The sequence below is a fragment of the Lissotriton helveticus genome, chromosome 2_1, assembly GCF_964261635.1.
Source record: "Lissotriton helveticus chromosome 2_1, aLisHel1.1, whole genome shotgun sequence".
In the NCBI taxonomy this organism is placed as follows: Eukaryota; Metazoa; Chordata; class Amphibia; order Caudata; family Salamandridae; genus Lissotriton; species Lissotriton helveticus.
In genome coordinates this window covers 1,956,538,626-1,956,561,055 of record NC_136059.1, presented here as the reverse complement: position 1 = coordinate 1,956,561,055, position 22,430 = coordinate 1,956,538,626, and positions in this window count along the sequence as shown.

Here is a 22,430-nt window from a genome sequence, read left to right as displayed (position 1 = left end):
TGACAAATACATAAAAGGTAAACCTAAAACAGAATAGCAATACACATCTGATATATAACCTCATTTTCCAACCCTACGCCTCTTAATAGAGGTGAAAGATATTTCTGGCTAGTTTAAATAGCTTTGTAGTCAGACCCTTTGTTGTTCATACCAGTTAGCTACGGAGGCCCAGATCAAGTCCCCTTTAGCTCTTGATTTTTTCCCTCTGGTTTTGTATATCGCCATTTCTTGTTTGTATATAGCCAGGAGTCTATTTATCCATCCCTGAAATGTGGGGGCCTCTGTATCCTTCCAACGGGCTGCTAAGATAATTCTATATATAGCGGTAGATAGAAAGATCGTATAGATTTCTGAGTTGTTAAATTCCAGGGAGCTATCAAAGCCTAGTATAAACAGGGTTGGTGAAGTTTGAATCTCCCGACCAAAAATCTCGGTCCAGTATTTACCTATACTTTCTTTTAGTTGTTTAAGTTTCGGACAGTCGTAGAACATGTGTATTAAATTTGCGGGGCCAAGCGCGCATCTAGGGCATTTATCGTGGCTAGCCTTACCCCATGAGAATAATTTAAATGGTGTGTAATATAAATTGCATACCGTTTTATAGATTTGGGCTTTTAGATTACTGGCCAGAATGACCTTAGAGGATAATTGTAGCACCATATCTATGTCCACGTTAGGATTGTTTAATTTGTTAGCCCAGCTATCTTCTATTCTATCGAGATCGTCCGGATGGTTATTTATAAGGATCCCATATATATCGCTAATTCTAACTGAAAATTTTTGCATCAAATTTAGTAGCGATGGCGACTGTAGCTCGGTATTTGTAATATATTGTCTTAATGATGTATAAATTTGAATAAATTTAAGGTAGTCTGCGGGGCGAATCTGATATTTAAGACGCAATTCGTCAAATGTTGTACTACCATCTGAGTTTAGAAAATCACCAATAGTGACAATACCTAATTTTTCCCATCGCTTAGTAATGTTATCATTGAGATACTGAGGGACTATGAAGCTATGCCATAAGGGTGTATAATTGGTATGTTTGGGTATTGAGAGTATTTTTGTAGCTCTGGTCCAGATTTTATATGCGTCTGTGACTATCTTAAATTTAATCTTTTTATAATATGACGGCTCGATTTGCCTTAACAGTAATCCTCGTGCTGTATTTCCCAATGTGAGTTCGTAGATAGAAGGGATATTATGCAAAGATCTGTTATGGACTGATTTTTTAGATGTGATTAAAAAGGCCATCTGTTGTAAGATGGCAGCCCACATGTAATAAGTTAGATTTGGCACTGCTAATCCGCCACGGGCTGTTGGCAACACCAATTTGGTTATTGCCCTTCTTGTCTTCCCATAGTTCCAAATAAATGATGTTATTGCTTGATCTATCTTCTTCATATAGATATTATCGATTAAAAAAGGGATTGCTCGAAATAGATATAACAGTTTTGGAAAGATTGTCATTTTGATATAGTTGGTTCTACCGATTATGGATAGATGAAGGTTGTTTACTCTAAGGAGATCTTTTTTAATTTTAGCCACTAGGGGGTCATAATTTAGAGTAATGATGTCATTAGTATTAGGTGAGATGGTGACCCCTAAGTACTTCGCATTTGCTACTTTATATTGGCCTGTGTATGGGGTGTTATCAGTACAGACTACCATCGTTTTATCTCGATTTAATGAGTAGCCTGAATACAGACCGAATGTTCGAGTGACTGCTTCTATTTCATCTATAGCCTCGATAGGGTTGGTGGTTAGAATCGCTATGTCATCAGCATAGGCGAGTATTTTGGTATTATATATACTTGTTTTTACTGGAATTATTGCTGGTGATGTTAGAAGTTTGATAATTAATGGGTTGATGTATAATGAAAATAAGAGTGGAGAACACGGACACCCTTGTCTTGTCCCTCTCTGGATAGTTATACTTTCGGACTCGCAGCCTCCGGTCAGGATTTTAGCTTTAGGTTCTGAGTATAGGGCTTTTACTGATTTTATAAACCCTGGGCCTATGTTGTTAAGGGCTAAAAGCTCCCATAAATACTGCCAGGAGACCCGGTCAAATGCCTTTTCGGCGTCTAATAGGACCAGGGACATTTGACCATTCTCTATCTTCATTATGTCAAACAGTGTTAGTACTCGGCGTATGTGATCGGTGGTGCTTTTGCCTGGTATGAACCCATGTTGCCAAGGAGACACTAGTTGTTCTATGTGCTTACTAAGTCGGTTGGCTAAAATCTTCGCGTAGGTTTTAGAATCTGAATTGATCAGAGAGATTGGTCTGTATGACGTTGTTAACTCAGGGGGTTTATCCTTTTTCCTGAAGACTGATATGTTTGTTTGTTTCCATGACTCTGGGGATTTTCCATGCCATTGGATACCTAAGAATAAGTCATGAAGGAATGGGATTATTATATTACCTAGTATCTTATATAGGTCTAGGGGTATCCTATCGGGCCCAGCAGCCTTCCCTGCGGCTAGTTCTGCTATTGCCAACTCCACCTCTGTTCTAGTGATCTCTTTCTCTAATTCATTCCTTACGTTATCGTCAGCGGGTTGTAACATATTAGTTTCGCTATGCCAGTTGACTAGAAACTCATTAATCTCATAGGCCGTGTGTTCATCTTCATTCTGATATAGCTTTTGGTAATATTCCTTGAAGCAATTAGCGATTTCTTTCTGGGTGGTGTAATTATGCCCACAATGTTCAATACTTTGTATTGTATTATAGGATTGAGTCTGTCGTGTTTTTAAAGCTAGGTGTTTCCCGACATTTTCGCCTACCTCGTATGATTTGTTTCGATAAGCTTGGACAGTTTCGGCGGCTTTAACAGCCAACTCATTATTTAATTCTGCCTTAAGCACTAGGATCTTTCTTAGGGTATACTCAGCCTGTTCGCCACGTTGTGTTTGGATTGCATGTTTGTATTCTAGTTGTGTCAAATCGTTTATCAGTTGGTTATGAATTTTCATCCGTTCTTTCTTGCGAGTGGCGACAAATGTGGCAGTTTCCCCCCTTAATGCGGCCTTATAGCTGTCCCAAACGATGAATCGTGAGGCACTATATCGGTTTGCGTCAAAAAATTCTTTCGTCCATTGGGTTATATAAGTTATGTACTCTTGGTTGGCTAGTAGTTTCCTATCGAATGACCACTGTGTGTGGGCTCGATTGTACCCAGATATTTCCACTGTAATGAAAATCGAATTATGGTCAGAAATTGTCTTTGGATCTTTAAAGATCAGGGCATTCAGAGCAATATCAGGTGTTGCAAAGAAATAATCTATGCGAACATACTTCCGGTGTGGATAAGAGAAGAAGGTGTAACCTGGGTCTTTACCCTTTTTTAACAACCATAAATCCTGAAGATTATGGGTCTGAATTAGATTTAGAACTGCTCTGAACACCCTGGGCTTCCGTCCGGAGTATGTATAATGGTTCTGAAGGGCCTGGGTCTGGTTAACCGTTAAATTAAAGTCGCCACACACGATCAAGGTGCTTGGCCATGATGCCAGTTCTGATTCCAATTCAACAAATAATGTGGGGTCATCAAGATTAGGGCCATAAACAGAGCATATTGTAATGCCCACATCTAGTTGGACAATGGCCCATCGTCCATGGTCGTCAGCTTTTTTACGTAGCGGGCTACCAAATCTTGTTCTTGCAAGCAGAGTGACTCCCCTAGTTCTTGAAGTTTGAGTTGTTGTAATTAAAATATGGTAGCCAGGTATTTTTAATTTGTTAATCTCCCCTATTGGTATATGGGTTTCTTGTATGCAAATGATGTCACAAGAGCTATAAGCCATTATTTGAGAAAATTGGGCCCTCTTTCCTCTGTCGTTTAAACCTGCCACATTCCAACATCCTATGTTTAGTCTACCCATTTAATTGTATTATTTTTACATCGAGGTTCATTAGCCAACGTTCTGTCATACGTATCAGTTTGCTCATTTTATATTTTTTTGTTGTCCCCCCCCCCCCTAGCCCAAGTGCACCCGGTGCACCCAGATTCCCACCCTCCACCCTCCCTTCTCCACTCCACCCTCCCCACCCCTTACCTTCCCGAACCTGGCAGTGAGACTCCATCAGAGTCTGCGGTGATGGATTAGCCTGCTCTGTTCAGGACTAGCGTGACATGCATTTACAGTGTACAGGAAATGACAATTACCTAAAACGGGAAGAAAGTTATAAATGGAGAAAACATACTTTGCACAACATAATAAAGATAGAAAAGATAAGGGTCAGATAAGGGTCAGAAAATAGAAGAAAAGTGTAGAAGAGTGAAAAGATCAATAATTGAAAATTCTGGATGACATCTGTTCGATTTCTTAATTCTTAATTCTTGTTTTTCTTACTATCAGCTACGCAGTTTGTATTCTGATGTATCAGGCTACTTGTGAGACCGGTAACTAGTAGCCTAATTCTGTTTCTATCTCGTGCCTACATCAAAATACCTCCCCACCCTACTCACAGGTGCGAACAGTTGTTTTCTCATAGACTGTCTAAGTATTCCTTAGCTCTGACCTCCGATGTAAAAAATGTAGTCTGCCCCATATATATTACTTTTAGTTTTGCTGGATTGTTCAAATATACTACAGCTTTCTTCTCTTGGAAGGGTTTGATGAGTTGCCGGAGTCGCCACCTCCTTTCGACAGTCCAGTGGCAGAAATCGGGACGCACGAAGTACGATATTAAATCCTTTTTACGATGTTTATCAGGAGTGACTTTCTCCGCAATGGCCTGACGAAGCAGGAAGTTTCCAAAGTAGACTAGGACTGCACGTGGGTATTTACCCGTAGGTGCCGTGGATTTTAAAGTTAAAGGTACCCTATGAGCTCTCTGCACCTCATAACCCCAGTCCCAGGTGTTTAGTTCAGGAAGAGTATCACGAAATAGTTGTATTATAAAGGTGCGGCAGTCCTCACCTTCCATTTTTTCTGGAATTCCCAGCACTCGAAGATTGTTCCTGCGCAATCTATTTTCGTAATCTTCTAGCTTCCATCTGATGTCATGAACCTGTGCTTCGGTGGTTTCAAGTCGTTCGTTTGTAGCTGTGGCTTCTGTCTCATTGACCACAATGCGATCCTCAATGTCGTTTAACCTCTCTGTAAATGCGCCCATGGTTTTAGAAAGTTTGCGGACCACTCCTTGAACCTTTTGTAGGCCTGCTCGGGCTTTGCGACTGTCTTTAGAAGTTTCCTCTCGGTGTGATGCTATGGCCTGCAGGACTGTCTCCATTACTTGAGTTAATGTGGTTCCTGAAGCCTCGAGAGTTTCCTTGTTTAGATTTTGCTCCGAGGATGATCTTTGAGGTCTTGAATCAAGAGTATGGCTCTGGTTTAATGCTAGGGCTGTTGGAGTATAGTCCCATGATAAATCATTTGCGCCGTGATGCCCAGTTTTTTTCTTTTTTAATATAGTTCTTTTTTTGTCGCGTTGCTCCTTTGGTAGGTTGAGTTCAGCATCCGAGCTTGAGTTAGAACCTGAATCATTCTCTGGATCTTGCACATCCTCTAGTTCATCCGTATCGCCTGACCAGCTGATGTCCTCGGATAAAGAGTAAAAATCAGTTATGTCCTTATCGGTCTCGAGAGCCTCGGTAGCATCAGCGGGGTGTACATCTATTCTGGAGCTAGATTGTGGTGCTACCATGTCAGGATGTAGTGCCTCTGAGATTTGTAAGTTCTCGCTCCCTGCCCCACTCTCGGGGGGGTTGCTGATCCCAGCTTGTGACTCGTGATTTAAGTCGGCGAATGAGTTTGGTTGAGCATCGACTGTTAAACTCTCAGGCAAGAGGCCTGCTTGCATCCCCGTGGTACTTCGAGGGTCTGCGGCAGGGCCTTGGTTAGTCCGCTCAACCCCGTCGTTCCGATTGCTCTCGGGGTGTAAAGTGGGGAGAATTGTAGCCCCCCGCTGATCACCATGTATGCTAATAGTCTTTAGTGCAGGTTTGATAGTGACATTGCGGATGTTATTACTGCCCCCCTCTTGGTTAGCTAGAATACTTTTATCCACTGAGTCAGTGTTATGCGCGTCCTCATTATCAGTGCCCAGCTGAACGCTAGCGCCGAATTTAGGAGGCGCAGAGATAGAAGGGGTAGAAGGGGTAAGATGGCTTACCTGCCCGCTAACACTACCGGATTTTTCGGGCGCGCTGCTGGGCACAGTCGCAGTCTCAGTCTCTGTCTCAAAAACTTGCACCGATAGCATTACTGAGGCATTCTCTGCCCCCATCCGACCTGGTACTGCACCCCCCTCAGCCTGGCCTGAAGCTGCGAGGCATATAGACACACCACCATCCTCCATAGGGGCAGTCACTAGTTGCTTCTCAGTGATCTGCTGTGCCTCTTTTGCCACTGTTCTTTGACTGGCGGCGCGAAACAATGTAGCAACTGTTGGAGAACTTATTGTAGCACTTTTTGCTGATAGGGACGCTAGTGGTGTTTTAATTGAAAGGCTTCCCCTCCGGGCTGGCGTTTTTCCCACTGTCTTCTCTGCCACCACTGTAGTGTCAGCTGTCTCAGTGCGCATTCCTGTTCCTTGCACTCCTTGCACTCCTTGCACTCCCCCACTTGTAGCACCACGCTGCTGCTGCTTACTTGTCTTGCTTGTCTCCTGATCTCGCATCAGCGCCTGACGTGCAGCCCTTGTCTTAGCCGCCACCGCGGCCGCATTCTTCGGGGCCATTGATGCTGACGGGGTTAGTGAGCTGCTGCCGGTAACAGGTTTCAGGCGTTCCGTATCGGTCGCGGGGCTCGCCAGGTTGAGGGTATCTGCAGAGTCTGCAAAGTCTGACCGGAAGAGCCAGCACAAGGAGCGCAGTGTACACACAGATCGGTGATTACCGATCAGCAGGCGGAGGACGGCAAATCCAATCGCAGAGGAGAGCAGTGAAAGCGTTCTTGTGGAAAGTGAAGCCGTGACAGGTACGACTTCAAGCTCATTTGGCTGCATAGATCGCAAATTGATGTCCATATCTCTCGGGGCTATTGGCACACTCATCGCAGTGTTTTCCATTCATTTCCTCATAATCGGGTATAAGACTCTGGGTTGATTTATGGCATGCTCGGCTGACCCGTTCAGAGCAGCAACCGGCGTCTAGCCTGACGCCGCCATCTTGCCTCACTGCAGTATTTCCCCCTGCATGGTTCTCAAGGTTGAGGATGGTATAGTAGGTGCTACAGCTTGGGCTGTGACTTGGGGTAATGGGATCATCATAGAATCCAACAGATCATTGACTGTATATGTAATTGTACTCAAGGGATGAATTACTGGTGGGTAAATCCCAAGCGTTGGACCTTTATGATCTAAAAAGTATTTTTCAATGACATTTAGTCTGCCATCTATTTGCTGGAGTTTGGCCATTACTGAGGAGATAAGAGACCTAAGCCATGAGCCTCATAAACTCAGACATCCTGCACCCCATATTAATTGCTACATCTTGCACAGTATGCTCATTTCTTCCTGAAACCCTGCCCTCAGTAACCATAGATAAAACATTTTCTTCCTGACAACCCAACCCAGACGAGGAGTTTGTATTCCTAGGCTGTTTAGCTTGTTGACGGCTTCCTTTGGGGGCATTACTAGCCTTTCTTTTCCCCGATGTAGCTTTAACATTACTAGCCGGCACAGCCCGAAGCTGCCTAGTGCATGTAACCGGGGGTGAAGGAGGTAGACTGAGTGCAGGAGAAGTACCAGAGCTGATAGATAAACTACCATCTAAAACTGACCCATTAGGAACCTGAGGGAGGTGTATAGAATCAGATAAAAACAACAGGACAAGCCGACGTCTCTGGGATTAATATAGGGAGAGCTAAGGGTCTGGAAAAAAACTACAGTCTTGGATACACTCAAAAAGTAATGTAATATAGTAGTTAATGTGAGGCGAGAGTTGTAAATAAATGGAATATCCTATCGGCGGAATCTCGTCATCTGGGTTTTGTAGAAAACTGGTATCTACTAGGTACCTCTCTGATTGTAAGTAGAGGGATGCTAGTGTCAGATCCACCAGTAAGAGAGAGAGCCAACAGAGTTGAAGGGAAAAAGGAAGTTGCAGTGCACAAAGAATATGAAGAATGTGAAAAGTTAAAATTGCCTAATATGATGCCAGAGAACAACTTTATTAAGGGGGATCATCATAGTGGCAAGATTAAAAGCAGAGTGAGGATAGTGTGTTGAACAAATACCACTATCAAGCTATATGGTCAACATGTTTCAGCCTAACAAGGCTTTCGTCAGGACCTGTTGTAAATACACTACCGCAACATTAGAAAGTGAGGTAACAAAATAAGGTAACAAAATAATGTGACAGATGACCTACCAGTAGTGAATTACTGTATGGTGGTCTCACATCATAATGTAGAAAAACTCTCCTATAACAAAAACAGTAGTGAAGAAAGACAAATGTAGTAAACACAAAACATCATTGTGAGTATGTCTGTGTACAGCTTTTATTTCAAATTAGAACTCAAAACAGAACTCACCCATAATTTTGTAGGGAGATTGCCTCACTTCGCCTGGCGCTCGCTCAGGTCAAAAGAGGCCCGCTCTAAAAGAAAGAGGAGGGAAGATACACACGTTGTTGACTCCAAACGATGATCTTATATCATAGTTCCCTTATGTTTGTTTGCCCAAGACGCTCTGGACAAGTGATCAGAAAGAGAAACCCCTAAAAGCCTAGGAAATGACGAAAACTCTTTTCTCTATAGAGACATGTGAATGACTCTTTGATTTTGTATTTAAATTGGTTGAAAAAGAATCAAGAATAGGGAGCGTAGGAGCGCTCAAAACGAGAGAGGAAAAGAGACCGCTAATCTCTATTAAGTGAAGCGGTGCTGTTAGAATTATCAGAGTAGTAGCACAGCTCAGAAAGTAAATACAGGCGGGAAAAAACGCTCTATTCCCGCCATGAAGCCACGCAGAACTTCGCAAGGACCAAAGAACCCACCTGTCCGTCGGTGCCTCCGGATAAAAACTGAGCCGAGGGGAAGGTGACGGATATTGCGACCTGCTTAGTTTTATGTCCGCTAAGCGGACCAGGGAGGAAACATCGCAAAGTACTTCCTACTGTCATGTGATTGGACATGGGATCATAAAACAGAAGTAAACAAATCGGATACTGTGTGCGCGATGCGAGCAATGGTGCCGCTTTCACATTGGTCAAAGTCATTATCCCGTGTTTATTGCGGACCGGAAAGGGAGCAGCACTCGGAACCTCATTGTCTCACGCAATTGGTTGTTATATTAAAACCGGAAATCAGGTGAAACCAACCGGATGCAGTCTGAGAGGCACATAAAAAAGAGCGGAGGCAATGTTTACTTATTGATTGTAGCAGTCCCACATCTATCTCGATCGATCAGTGTAAAAAAGCCTGAATCAAAAACCAGTTATATAAAGCAGTAATAAATTGTCAGTCTGGTCATGTTTAAGCCGTAGTTGTATTTATAAGGCATAATGATGAAAAAAACATTTTTTGTCACAAAATTTTGGTAATATATCTTTGTTAAGCTGATATATCGGCATATATTTTGGTTCTTAAAACAATATTAAAGCACAGTACTCTGGTCATTGGGTTAGTATAAGAGAATGTAAACGCCTGCTGTGTATTAAAAAGCAGATCTGAAATCACAGAGTACCATGCACTATATATATTGGCAAAAAAAGGGGGGGGACCACGCAATCCCTATACACACAGTGATATTCAGCTCCTTTCAAGATTAGGAACTTGCAGTGTTTATAGGTGAGTGAGGACCTCCAATGGCCGTAAAGCAATGCAGCAAGATTTTTGCAAGATTTTAGAGAGAATATATTGATCCACGAAATTACGTTAGTAAAAGTATCAGTGATGCGTTAAAGTTGAATCCACAGAATTTCATCATTTAGCCCCACAGTGTCACACTTGAGTCTGAAGATCCATTTTTGTTCCTTAATGAACAAATATCGAGAGATGTCACTCACATGTTGGGGAATAAAAGGTTGCTCCAGGACTAACCATTGCATATCCTCAGCAGAGTGCTTCATTGTCAGGAAATGGTAGGACTTTTATGTTCCTGAATTCTGAGTTTCACCTTTCTAGACGTCATACCAATGTAACGTAGTGAGTAGGGGCAAGTGAACAAATATATCACCCTTTCACTGTTACAATTAGTATGTCGTTTTAGCACCCAAGGACGCGAGGTGCCAATATTAACAGTGAGAGTTTTGTTGGTTTGGGGGCACACCGAGCAGTTACCACATGGGTGATGGCCTTGAACTGGTGACAGATTCCAGAGTGTAGTGATGGAATCTTGAGGTGTGATTCGTGGTCTGGTGTGAACTAAGTCATCTTTCAAGTTTGAACTCCTCTTAACCACATCAATGCTGATGGTATTCCCCTCCTGTGCTGAGATTTGTTGATTCCCATTGTTCATGACGAGCTGGGCTCGTCATGAGCGTGCGAGGAGGCTCCCTCATGACGAGCCCAGCTCATCATGAGCGTCGAAGGGGTTAAAAGAAAACAGGGGAGGTGGAATTCTATTCCCAGCATTGTTGAGAACCCGCCAATACCGCCGGATGATTTTCTGAACCTGCGTGGACACCGTGCTAAAGGTGGTCACAAAGGTTAATTTCTCCAGAGGAGGTTTCTCAACGGTCGGGGCGAGCAAGGCTTCTCGAGGATTATTAGAGGCCCTTTTACATGATCTTCTGATCAGAGTACTGGGATACAATCGTTGTTTCAATTTGGAGAATAGGTCTGTGGATTGTTCCTTGAAATCAGATTTTTCTGACCAATTCCTTTGAACCCTTAAAAATTGTCCATAGGGAAAATTCTCTCCTAGAGAACGCGGACGGTAAATGTCGAATCGAAGGAGAGAATTCCTGGACATGGGCTTGCGATACAGTTTACTTGCTAGGTGTCCATTTTTGGGGAAAATCAATAGATCTAAAAAGGATAGTTCTATCTCACTGTATTCCACCGTGAAGTTAAGGAATTGGTTACGAGTGTTCAACCAATTCTGGAAGTCAAGTATGGAAGCAGTGTCCCCACGCCATACTACTAGCACGTCGTCGATATATCTCTTCCACAACACCGTTTGATGGTAATACGGGTTGTTGTGGTTGAGTACGTACTGTGTTTCAAAAAGGTGGACATACAAATTTGCCAAACTAGGGGCAAAAATGCTCCCCATTGAAGTGCCCGATGTTTGAAGGTATAGGGAATCTTCGAATTGAAAAAAAAATTCTGTCATTGCAAGTCTTGCCAGCTCCATAGTGAAATGAATCGGTGTAATACTTTCATGAGTGTTAGATTCCAAAACACCCCTTACAGCCTGCAAAGTTTCATCCTGCGGGATGCAGGTATACAGAGATTCAACTTTGAAACTGACAAGAATGTCAGTCTCAATGTTGAACTCGATATCCGGCAAAAGACGAAGTACGTCTTTGGTGTCCTGAAGGTAGGTGGGCATAGCCCGTACCAACGGTCTTAAGAAAAAGTCAACAAAGGTTGAAAGGGGTTCCAGAAGAGACCCAATAACTGAAATAATGGGTCGTCCTGGGGGTGGCCTTGATGGTTTGTGGATTTTGGGCAAGGCATAGAAATATGGTGTCGCTGGATGTATAGTGGCAAGGAACTGGGCTTCTCGCGATGTAATCCAGCCCTCTGCACTTGCCTCTTCCACAAGATTTTGGATCTCAGTAGTCAGCCTGCTGGTGGGGTCAGTACTTAGCAGAGTGTATGAATTAGTATCATGTAGTTGTCTCAAGCATTCTGCACGATAAGTGGTGGTATCTAGAATGACTATTGCACCACCCTTATCGGCGGGTTTGATCGTTATACTCTTATCCTTAGACAAGGTGTCTATCGCCATTCTCTCGGCTTTTGACAGATTTTGGAAGTTGTCATTTTTTGACAGATTCAGAGAACTGATCTCGTGAACCACCGCTTTCTCAAAAGCACCCACTTTAGGTGGTACCTGCTGAAGAAGGGGGGGGGGTAAATGTAGATCTTTTATGAGACCTGTCTTATTCTCGGTTTCAATCTGGTCTTGATCTTTCTCAGAGAAGAAAAAGTGAAGCCGGACTTTGCGAAAATAATTTTTCAACCTCTCCACGTAGTTGGAAAGCATCACCACTATAAGTTGATACAAACCCTAGTCCCTTGTTCAGGACTTGGTGTTCAGTGGGAGTGAGTGTACGTAAACACAGGTTGACTACCAGATCTTCATTGCTGCCTGGAGTGATAGTTACTGGCCTCGTTTGTTGCTGCGAGTGTTTGGGAGATCCTGTTCGTCTTGCCACTGGACCTGGACCTGAGGTTGGCCCCTCCGTCTGCCCCTGCCTCGGCCACGGCTCTGCCCTAAAAAAGCCTGGCCGTCATAAAATTGGGGCTGCGGTTGGTACTGGGGCATAGGGTGTGGAAACTGTGGGTATCCCCAAGGTGGTGGTGTCCACCATGGGCCCGGTTGGTAAAAGTTCCCTTGTCCAGATTGTCTACGGTTTGCTCGATTGTATTGGCCTCTCCCTCTCCATGTCACAAAATTTTGTGACAAAAAATTGTTTTTTCACCATTATGCCTTATAAATACAACTACGGCTTAAACATGACCAGACTGACAATTTATTACTGCTTTATATAACTGGTTTTTGATTCGGGCTTTTTTACACTGATCGATCGAGATAGATGTGGGACTGCTACGATCAATAAGTAAACATTGCCTCCGCTCTTTTTATGTGCCTCTCAGACTGCATCCAGTTGGTTTCACCTGATTTCCGGTTTTAATATAACAACCAATTGCGTGAGACAATGAGGTTCCGAGTGCTGCTCCCTTTCCGGTCCGCAATAAACATGGGATAATGACTTTGACCAATGTGAAAGCGGCACCATTGCTCGCATCGCGCACACAGTATCCGATTTGTTTACTTCCGTTTTACGATCCGATGTCCATTCACAGGACAGTGGGAAGTAATTTGCGATGTTTCCTCCCTGGTCCTCTTAGCGGACATAAAACTAAGCAGGTCGCAATATCCGTCACCTTCCCCTCGGCTCAGTTTTTAGCCGAAGGCACCGACGGACAGGTGAGTTCTTTGGTCCTTGCGAAGTTCTGCGTGGCTTAATGCCGGGAATAGAGCGGTTTTTCCCGCCTGTATTTACTTTCTGAGCTGTGCTACTACTCTGATAATTCTAACAGCACCGCTTCACTTAATAGAGATTAGCGGTCTCTTTTCCTCTCTCGTTTTGAGCGCTCCTACGCTCCCTATTCTTGATTTTTTTCAACCAATTTAAATACAAAATCAAAGAGTCATTCACATGTCTCTTTAGAGAAAAGAGTTTTCGTCATTTCCTAGGCTTTTAGGGGTTTCTCTTTCTGATCACTTGTCCAGAGCGACTTGGGGAAACAAACATAAGGGAACTATGATATAAGATCATCGTTTGTAGTCAACAGCGTGTGTATCTTCCCTCCTCTTTCTTTTAGAGCGGGGCCTCTTTTGACCTGAGCGAGCGCCAGGCGAGGTGAGGCAATCTCCCTTCCAAATTATGGGTGAGTTCTGTTTTGAGTTCTAATTTGAAATAAAAGCTGTACACAGACATATTCACAATGATGTTTTGTGTTTACTACATTTGTCTTTATTCACTACTGTTTTTGTTATAGGAGAGTTTTTCTACAATATGATGTGAGACCACCATACAGTAATTCACTACTGGTAGGTCATCTGTCACGTTATTTGGGTACCTTATTTTGTTACCTCACTTTCTAATGTTGCAGTAGTGTATTTACAACAGGTCCTGACGAAAGCCTTGTTAGGCTGAAACATGTTGACCATATAGCTTGATAGTGGTATTTGTTCAACACACTATCCTCACTCTGCTTTTAATCTTGCCACTATGATGATCCCCCTTAATAAAGTTGTTCTCTGGCATCATATTAGGCAATTTTAACTTTTCACATTCTTCATATTCTTTGTGCACTGCAACTTCCTTTTTCCCTTCAACTCACCAACTTACCCTGTTGGCTCTCTCTCTTACTGGTGGATCTGACACTAGCATCCCTCTACTTACAATCAGAGAGGTACCTAGTAGATACCAGTTTTCTACAAAACCCAGATGACGAGATTCCGCCGATAGGTGGGCTGATGGGTATCATTTCACATATTCCATTTATTTCCAACTTACTCCTCACATTAACTACTATATAAACATTACTTTTTGAGTGTATACAAGACTGTAGTTCTTTTCCAGACCCTTAACATTCCTTGTGTTTTTGTTGATAGTTAGATTGGGGGATAGGATGCAAACTGGTCTTTAAATTTTCTTTCCCCTTAGACCCTCCTCATGTTTTGTTTTCTTGATTAATATAGGGAGAACAATTTGGCAAGATGGGTCCAAGGACAACCTCCTTTCTATAAGTTCGATTTCCTTGGCCACAGCAGATTCGGCCTGTTTGAGGAAGGCATCTAAAGTCCCAACCCCACCGGCCCCAGGACACACTTTTCGGTTAACTTTGGCCATAATAGTATGATGAACCTAAATGTAAATAGACAGCTTTCTGAACCCAAATATATCAATACGAATGGCCAAGTATAGTAATGTCTCGCACCTTGCTTGTGGATGTCTCTGGTACTATCCAGCCGCGGATGTAAGAGGGGGGCCCAGCCCGGCCTCTCTCGGCCCCGGACGGCCACAGACGGTACCGCCCTTGTCCCAGGCTTCTCCGGGCGCGTCCCGCGTGCGTCCTCGTGGGATGAGGGACCTGACGCTTCTTTATGCGCCTCCTGGCGCGGTCACTGGTGTCGTCAGCGTGCCCCAAGGGATCCTGGGGCTTGTAGGCAGGAGGTGGACCGGCGGAGCAAAGCCCAGCCGGTCGTTCGTTGCACAGGGGGGGCGGAGCCAAGCCCGGCCACAGGGAAAGGAACAGCGGGCACAACGAGGAACAAAGAGCAAGGAGCAGCCCCAAAAACAAAGTCTGGCAAGCACCAGGGGATTCGGCCCTTGGTGCGTCTTTATGCGCCTCCTAGCGCAGTCACTGGTGTCGTCAGCGTGCCCCAAGGGATCCTGGGGCTTGTAGGCAGGAGGTGGACCGGAGGAGCAAAGCCCGGCCGGTCGTTCATTGCACGGGGGGCGGAGCCAAGCCCGCCCGCAGGGAAAGGAACAGCGGGCACAACGAGGAACAAAGAGCAAGGAGCAGCCCCAAAAACAACGTCTGGCAAGCACCAGTTTTGAGTTAAAAAATTTGATGTATCCATGTTGTGTTTTGGGCCGTTTCCTTTTGAGTGCACTAAGCCTACCCACCAAACTAAGGTACCATTTTTATCAGACGATTAGGGGAATGCTGGTTGGAAGAAAGTTTGTGGCTCCTCAAAAACTGCAGAACTTTCCATCACAGAAATGTGAGGAAAATGTGTATTTTTAGTCAATGTTTGAGGTTTTCAAGGGATTCTGGAAAAAATAACCTGGTGAGAGCCATGCAAGTCACCCCATCCTGGATTTCCCTTGGTGTCTTGTTTTAAAAAATGTACAGGTTTGCTAGGTTTCCCTAGGTCCCAGCTGAGCTGAGACCTAAAATCCACAGCCACCTATGTTGCAACAAATGGGTCAGTTTTGAATGGCAACATATAATGTATCCATGTTGCATTTTGGGCAATTTCAAATATTTTTATCAGAAGGCTTAGGGGAATGCTGGGTGGAAGGACATTTGTGGTTCCCCATAGATTCCAGAACTTTCATCACAGAAATGTGAAGAAATTCGTTTTTTTAGTCAAACATTGAGGTTTGCAAGGGATCCTAGGTAAAACAACCCAGTGAGAGCTGCACTAATCATCTCATCCTGGATTCCCTTAGGTGTCTAGTTTAAAAAATGTACATGTTTGCTAGGTTTTCCTAGGTTTTGGATGAGCTAGAGCCCAAAATCCACAGCTAGGCGCATTGCAAAAAACGGTTCAGTTTTGAGTGGAAAAATGTGATGTGTCCATGTTGCATTATGGGGCCTTTCCTGTCGTGGGTACTAGCCTTACCCACACAAGTCTGGTACCATTTTTATTGGGAGACTTAGGGGAGCACCGAATAGCACCACAAACCTTTTGTGATATCATTTGCAGGAAACAATCAAACACTTTCTTCTGCAGCATTTTTGTCCTAATTTTCTTAAATATACTAGCCTTTTTGCTATATTTTGGCTTCTTTCTTTGGCCCCTCCAGGGGAATCCACAAACCCTAAGGGGCCTATTTACGTCTTCTGGCGCATCTCTGCAAATCAGCAGGGATGCGCTAGAACCGATGCGTCATGCAATTCCCTCCTTGCGCCACCACAGATGCGCCACATTTACAATGCGGCGCACCATGGTGCAAGGAAGGGCAGATGCGTGACGCATCATGTGGTGTACGGGCGGCGCATTGCTGGAGTCGCGTCGCAAGCGCGACGCAACTCCTGTAATGCACAGGGGCCACCCATACATTACACGGTGCGTCACTCTTTACGCCTTTGCGTCAGTTTTACGGGGCTTTCCTACGAGGGAACGCCCACCCTGCGACAGAACGCCCACATGAAACCTGACGCAGGTTTCATGTGGCGCAGGGCTTTACAACGTGACGCATCTGCCTAGATGTGTCACGTTGTAAATATGTCGCAACATGGCACATTGTTTACGCCGCCGCTGCATCCCAAAAGTGACGCAAAGGTGGCATAAAAGTGTCGCAAGGGACTCGTAAATCTACCCCAAAGTACCTTTAACATCCCCAAGATGTTGGAAAAAATTATGCAAATTTGGCTTGGATAGTTTACGTGGACAAGATGCTGTGGAGGCCTAAGCACAAACTACACCAAATAGCCAAAAAACAGGTTCAGCTCTTGGGGGAAAGGCTTACCAGCGAAAGGGTTAAAAGCCCAGGCCGATAATGTCTCTATACCCTGTTTTTGCTAGCTTAAAGTGTTAAAATCTTTACTGCATTGTATAGAGCACATCATGTGACAGCTGTAAATGTATTGATCCATTTTAGGCAGGATTATGTAAATGACATCTATCTATTCCTGATAGGCTCGATATTTTACCAACTTCACCTGGTTCAAAATTATTCTGTACAGCTAATCACTCATACTTTAAAAAGAGGCTCAAATAACTACTATTTTATGCCATCCAACGTATTCCAATGAAAAAAAGTGTAATTTTTTACATTTATGATGGTTCATTTTTTATTAAAAACATTTTCATTTTATGCCCCTAGTAGACTTTTGCACTCTTGCTTAGTATTGCTCTTAGTATTGCTCTTGCTTAGTATTTCTAGAACTCACATGTAAGTTCTGGAACAGATTGATTTTAATTATTGCTGTAAAATGTTTTAATGTATTGCCTTTATTACCTTTAATCCTTCAATCTAAATTTCATTTTTCCAGGTCAGGAAACATCTAAAAAAATGTTGATCTGTTTCATAATAATGTTTTTATTTAGGAGTCAGTAATTTCCCTAGCACCATGATGCTTCAGAAAACTTGCACTCTAAAAATATTTGTAAACCAATACACAGCAGCACTGATCAAAGTTGTAACCACTAAGAAAAATATAAGAAATAGTGAGTGGAATCCTGGAATTAATCTCAGCCACTGGTAATTATTTTGGGCCATATTCAAGTAAGGGTTAGCTCTGCTCAGTGAAAAATTGGGTTGTTGGTTGACTGGCTTGTGAGCCCTGGTCAAGCATCAACCAAATTCCCTTGCAGGGTGAACAACAAACAGTCACTTAATTAACCTGTGCTTAACCCTGGGTAGCTTTGCACAAAATGCAGTCAGGCTTAACTTCGAGGCAATGTGTAAAGTATGTATGCAGCACACAAACAGTAATAAAGTGAAAACACAACTAAGAAAAAATCCCACACCAATTTACAAAAATAGATTAAAATTTAATAAAGTAAGTGACACCCTAATGACAAAATTCCAAACAGTAGAGCTAGAGTTATGATTTTTTAGAGGTTTTAGTGAAACTAGCACCAAAACGCCCAAAGGTCTAACTATGGAAATTTTGTTGATTGGATCGAATCAAAGTCACAAGTTCAGGCTGACCACGATGGAGCTCAGTTTTGCTACTTTCACCAGTTCAGTCCCACAGAAATATTACCTTCTCAAATAAGTGGCAGATGTTCGGTTCCTGGTACAGGGGGCTGCGAGGAGCAGAGAGAGCCTCACAGGTGGCTGTGGGAGTAGCGCGAAGATCTTTTAATTGTCATGGGCTAGAGTTACTAGAGTTTCGCATTGGTTGTCCACAAAAGCAGTTGATGCAGAAGCATGAAGATGCAGCTGCTGGAGCTTCGCATTGAATGGTGGTGCGGGTGGTGAGGTCTTGGTGCGAACGGACCCGTTCCCTGGTGTGAAGAGCCCAAACATTTCAATACACCTCTCTGAGGCCATACCAAGGGTCCAGGACATGAGGGTTACCACTTGGGGGTTAGGAACTAACTTCAGCTGGGTCCAGATTCTGGTGTAGGATGTTGGGGAGCCTTTTATGCCCTTGAGGCTCAGATCAGGAGGCCAGCAGACTAGCCCTTGAAGTCACTCTAGTAGCCTTGGGTTCAAGATGAAGTTGCACGTCCAGTTCTCCTCTACCAGACAAGAGGAAAGGAGGGCAGCAGGTAGTAGTTCAGCAAAACATCATTCCAGCAGGCCAGCAGTCCAGTCAATCAATCAATCAATCAATGACATTTATATAGCGCACTACTTACCCGGAGGATCTCAAGGCGCTAGGGGGGGGAGTGCTGCTACTGCTCGAACAGCCAGGTCTTGAGCTTCTTCCTGAAGGAGAGGTGGTCTTGGGTCAGGCGCAGGTCGTTCGGAAGGGAGTTCCAGGTCTTGGCGGCCAGGTAGGAGAAGGACCTTCCTCCTGCTGTCGTTCTCCGGATGCGGGGGACGGCGGCGAGGGCGTGGCTGGCTGAATGGAGCTGTCGTTTGGGAACGTGGAAGTTGATGCGGTTGTTGAGGTAGCTGGGGCCTTGGTCGTGTAGGGCTTTGTGTGCGTGGGTGAGGAGGCGGAAGGTGATTCTTTTGTTGACGGGGAGCCAATGCAGGTCTCTCAGATGTCCGGAGATGTGGCTGTGTCGTGGGATGTCGAGGATGAGCCTGGCTGAGGCGTTCTGGATCCGCTGGAGTCTCTTCTGGAGCTTGGCGGTGGTTCCGGCGTAGAGTGCGTTGCCGTAGTCCAGTCGGCTGGTGACGAGGGCCTGGGTGACGTCTTCCTTGTCTCGGTGGGGATCCACCGGAAGATCTTCCGTAGCATGCGCAGGATGTTGAAACATGACGAGGAGACGGCGTTTACTTGTCTGGTCATGGTGAGGGAGGAGTCCAAGATGAAGCCCAGGTTGCGTGCGTGATCTGTCGGTTTGGGTGCGCTGCCCAGGGCGGGGGGCCACCAGGAGTCGTCCCAGGCGGAGGGCGAGGAACCCAGGATGAGGACTTCCGTCTTGTCTGAGTTCAGTTTCAGGCGGCTGGTCGTCATCCACTCGGCTACGTCTTTCATCCCTTCGTGAAGGCTGGCTCTGTCGGTGGTGGGGTCGCTGGTCAGGGAGAGGATCAGTTGGGTGTCGTCGGCGTAGGAGATGATGTTGAGGTTGTGTTGGCGTGCGATGGCTGCGAGGGGGCTCATGTAGACGTTGAAGAGGGTGGGGCTCAGCGAGGATCCTTGAGGGACGCCGCAGATCACTCCGGTGGCCTCTGACTTGTACGGTGGTAGGCGGACTCTCTGTGTTCTTCCGTCGAGGAAGGAGATGATCCATTCCAGTGCCTTCTCCTGGATTCCGACGTCGCTGAGGCGCTGCACTAGGGTGCGGTGGCAGACAGTGTCGAAAGCCGCGGAGAGGTCTAGGAGGATGAGGGCCGCTGTTTCCCCGTTGTCCATCAGGGCTCGGATGTCATCGGTGGCAGCGATGAGGGCGGTCTCCGTGCTGTGGTTGGCTCGGAAGCCAGACTGTGAGGGGTCGAGGGATCCATTTGTCTCGAGGAAGGCGGCCAGCTGCTTGTTGACGGTCTTCTCGATGACTTTGGCTGGGAACGGGAGGAGCGAGATGGGGCGGTAATTCTTGAGTTCGGGGGGGTCCGCTGTAGGTTTCTTTAGTAGGGCGCTGAGTTCGGCGTGCTTCCAGCTCTCCGGGAAGGTGGCGGTGTCGAAGGAGGTGTTGATGATGTCCCGCAGGTGGGGTGCGATGACTGCGTCGGCCTTGTTGAAGACGTGGTGGGGGCAGGGGTCGGTCGGAGAGTATCAGTCCTTTTAGAGCACAACACTACCCTGTCCTGGCTCCAAGCTGGCTGCAGTGACATTTTGAGGTTGTTAAGTCATTTGTGTGGCTATTCAGTTGCAAGTGGGGCTATGATCGGCTCTGCCCCCCAACATCATGCCAGCAGATGGCCTGATCAAGCACATCAAATACCTAAATTGTAAGACTCTCTGGGAGGAATTCACAAAGACTAACTGTCAGTTATACCCAGTCATGAAATCCAAGACAGGCTACAGGCACAAAAGGGAAAAGTGCAGTAAAATGCCAACTTTCTATTTTTTGCATATAGCCAGTGTCTAACCCAGGGTGGTGTGGAGTGCAAAAAAACGATGGATTTAGGCCCAGATCCTTGTACTGGGGTGAAATTTTGACATTGTTCTACATTCTGTCCATCAACTGTGTTTTTTGCAATGTTCACCCCGAGTGGGCTGGGTATGCTCAGACGTGAGTCCCAGGCTCTCCACACCACTGGAGTCAAGCTATCCAGGCTGAATGAAGGCTGATAGCCAGAAACCGGTCGTTGGATGCTTGATTCCGGTCTAGGAAAGACATGGCTTGGTAGTTCGGACTGGACTGTTCCCATGAGGCACAGGGTCAGAGCTGATTGCATATAGCCAGTGTCTAACCCAGGGTGGTGTGGAGTGCAAAAAAACGATGGATTTAGGCCCAGATCCTTGTACTGGGGTGAATGTTTGACATTGTTCTACATTCTGTCCATCAACTGTGTTTTTTGCAATTTTCACCCCGAGTGGGCTGGGTATGCTCAGACGTGAGTCCCAGGCTCTCCACACCACTGGAGTCAAGCTATCCAGGCTGAATGAAGGCTGATAGCCAGAAACCGGTCCTTGGATGCTTGATTCCGGTCTGGGAAAGACATGGCTTGGTAGTTCGGACTGGACTGTTCCCATGAGGCACAGGGTCAGAGCTGATTGCATATAGCCAGTGTCTAACTCAGGGTGGTGTGGAGTGCAAAAAAACGATGGATTTAGGCCCAGATCCTTGTACTGGGGTGAATGTTTGACATTGTTCTACATTCTGTCCATCAACTGTGTTTTTTGCAATTTTCACCCCGAGTGGGCTGGGTATGCTCAGACGTGAGTCCCAGGCTCTCCACACCACAGGAGTCAAGCTATCCAGGCTGAATTAAGGCTGATAGCCAGAAACCGGTCCTTGGATGCTTGATTCCGGTCTGGGAAAGACATGGCTTGGTAGTTCGGACTGGACTGTTCCCATGAGGCACAGGGTCAGAGCTGAATTGCATATAGCCAGTGTCTAACTCAGGGTGGTGTGGAGTGCAAAAAAACGATGGATTTAGGCCCAGATTCTTGTACTGGGGTGAATGTTTGACATTGTTCTACATTCTGTCCATCAACTGTGTTTTTTGCAATCTTTACCCCTAGTGGGCTGGGTATGCTCAGACGTGAGTCCCAGGCTCTCCACACCACAGGAGTCAAGCTATCCAGGCTGAATTAAGGCTGATAGCCAGAAACCGGTCCTTGGATGCTTGATTCCGGTCTGGGAAAGACATGGCTTGGTAGTTCGGACTGGACTGTTCCCATGAGGCACAGGGTCAGAGCTGAATTGCATATAGCCAGTGTCTAACTCAGGGTGGTGTGGAGTGCAAAAAAACGATGGATTTAGGCCCAGATTCTTGTACTGGGGTGAATGTTTGACATTGTTCTACATTCTGTCCATCAACTGTGTTTTTTGCAATGTTCACCCCGAGTGGGCTGGGTATGCTCAGACGTGAGTCCCAGGCTCTCCACACCACTGGAGTCAAGCTATCCAGGCTGAATGAAGGCTGATAGCCAGAAACCGGTCCTTGGATGCTTGATTCCGGTCTGGGAAAGACATGGCTTGGTAGTTCGGACTGGACTGTTCCCATGAGGCACAGGGTCAGAGCTGATTGCATATAGCCAGTGTCTAACCCAGGGTGGTGTGGAGTGCAAAAAAACGATGGATTTAGGCCCAGATCCTTGTACTGGGGTGAATGTTTGACATTGTTCTACATTCTGTCCATCAACCGGGTATGCTCAGAAGTGAGTCCCAGGCTCTCCACACCACTGGAGTCAAGCTATCCAGGCTGAATGAAGGCTGATAGCCAGAAACCGGTCCTTGGATGCTTGATTCCGGTCTCGGAAAGACATTCTGTCCAACAACTGTGTTTTTTGCAACTTTCTAAAAGTGGCATTTT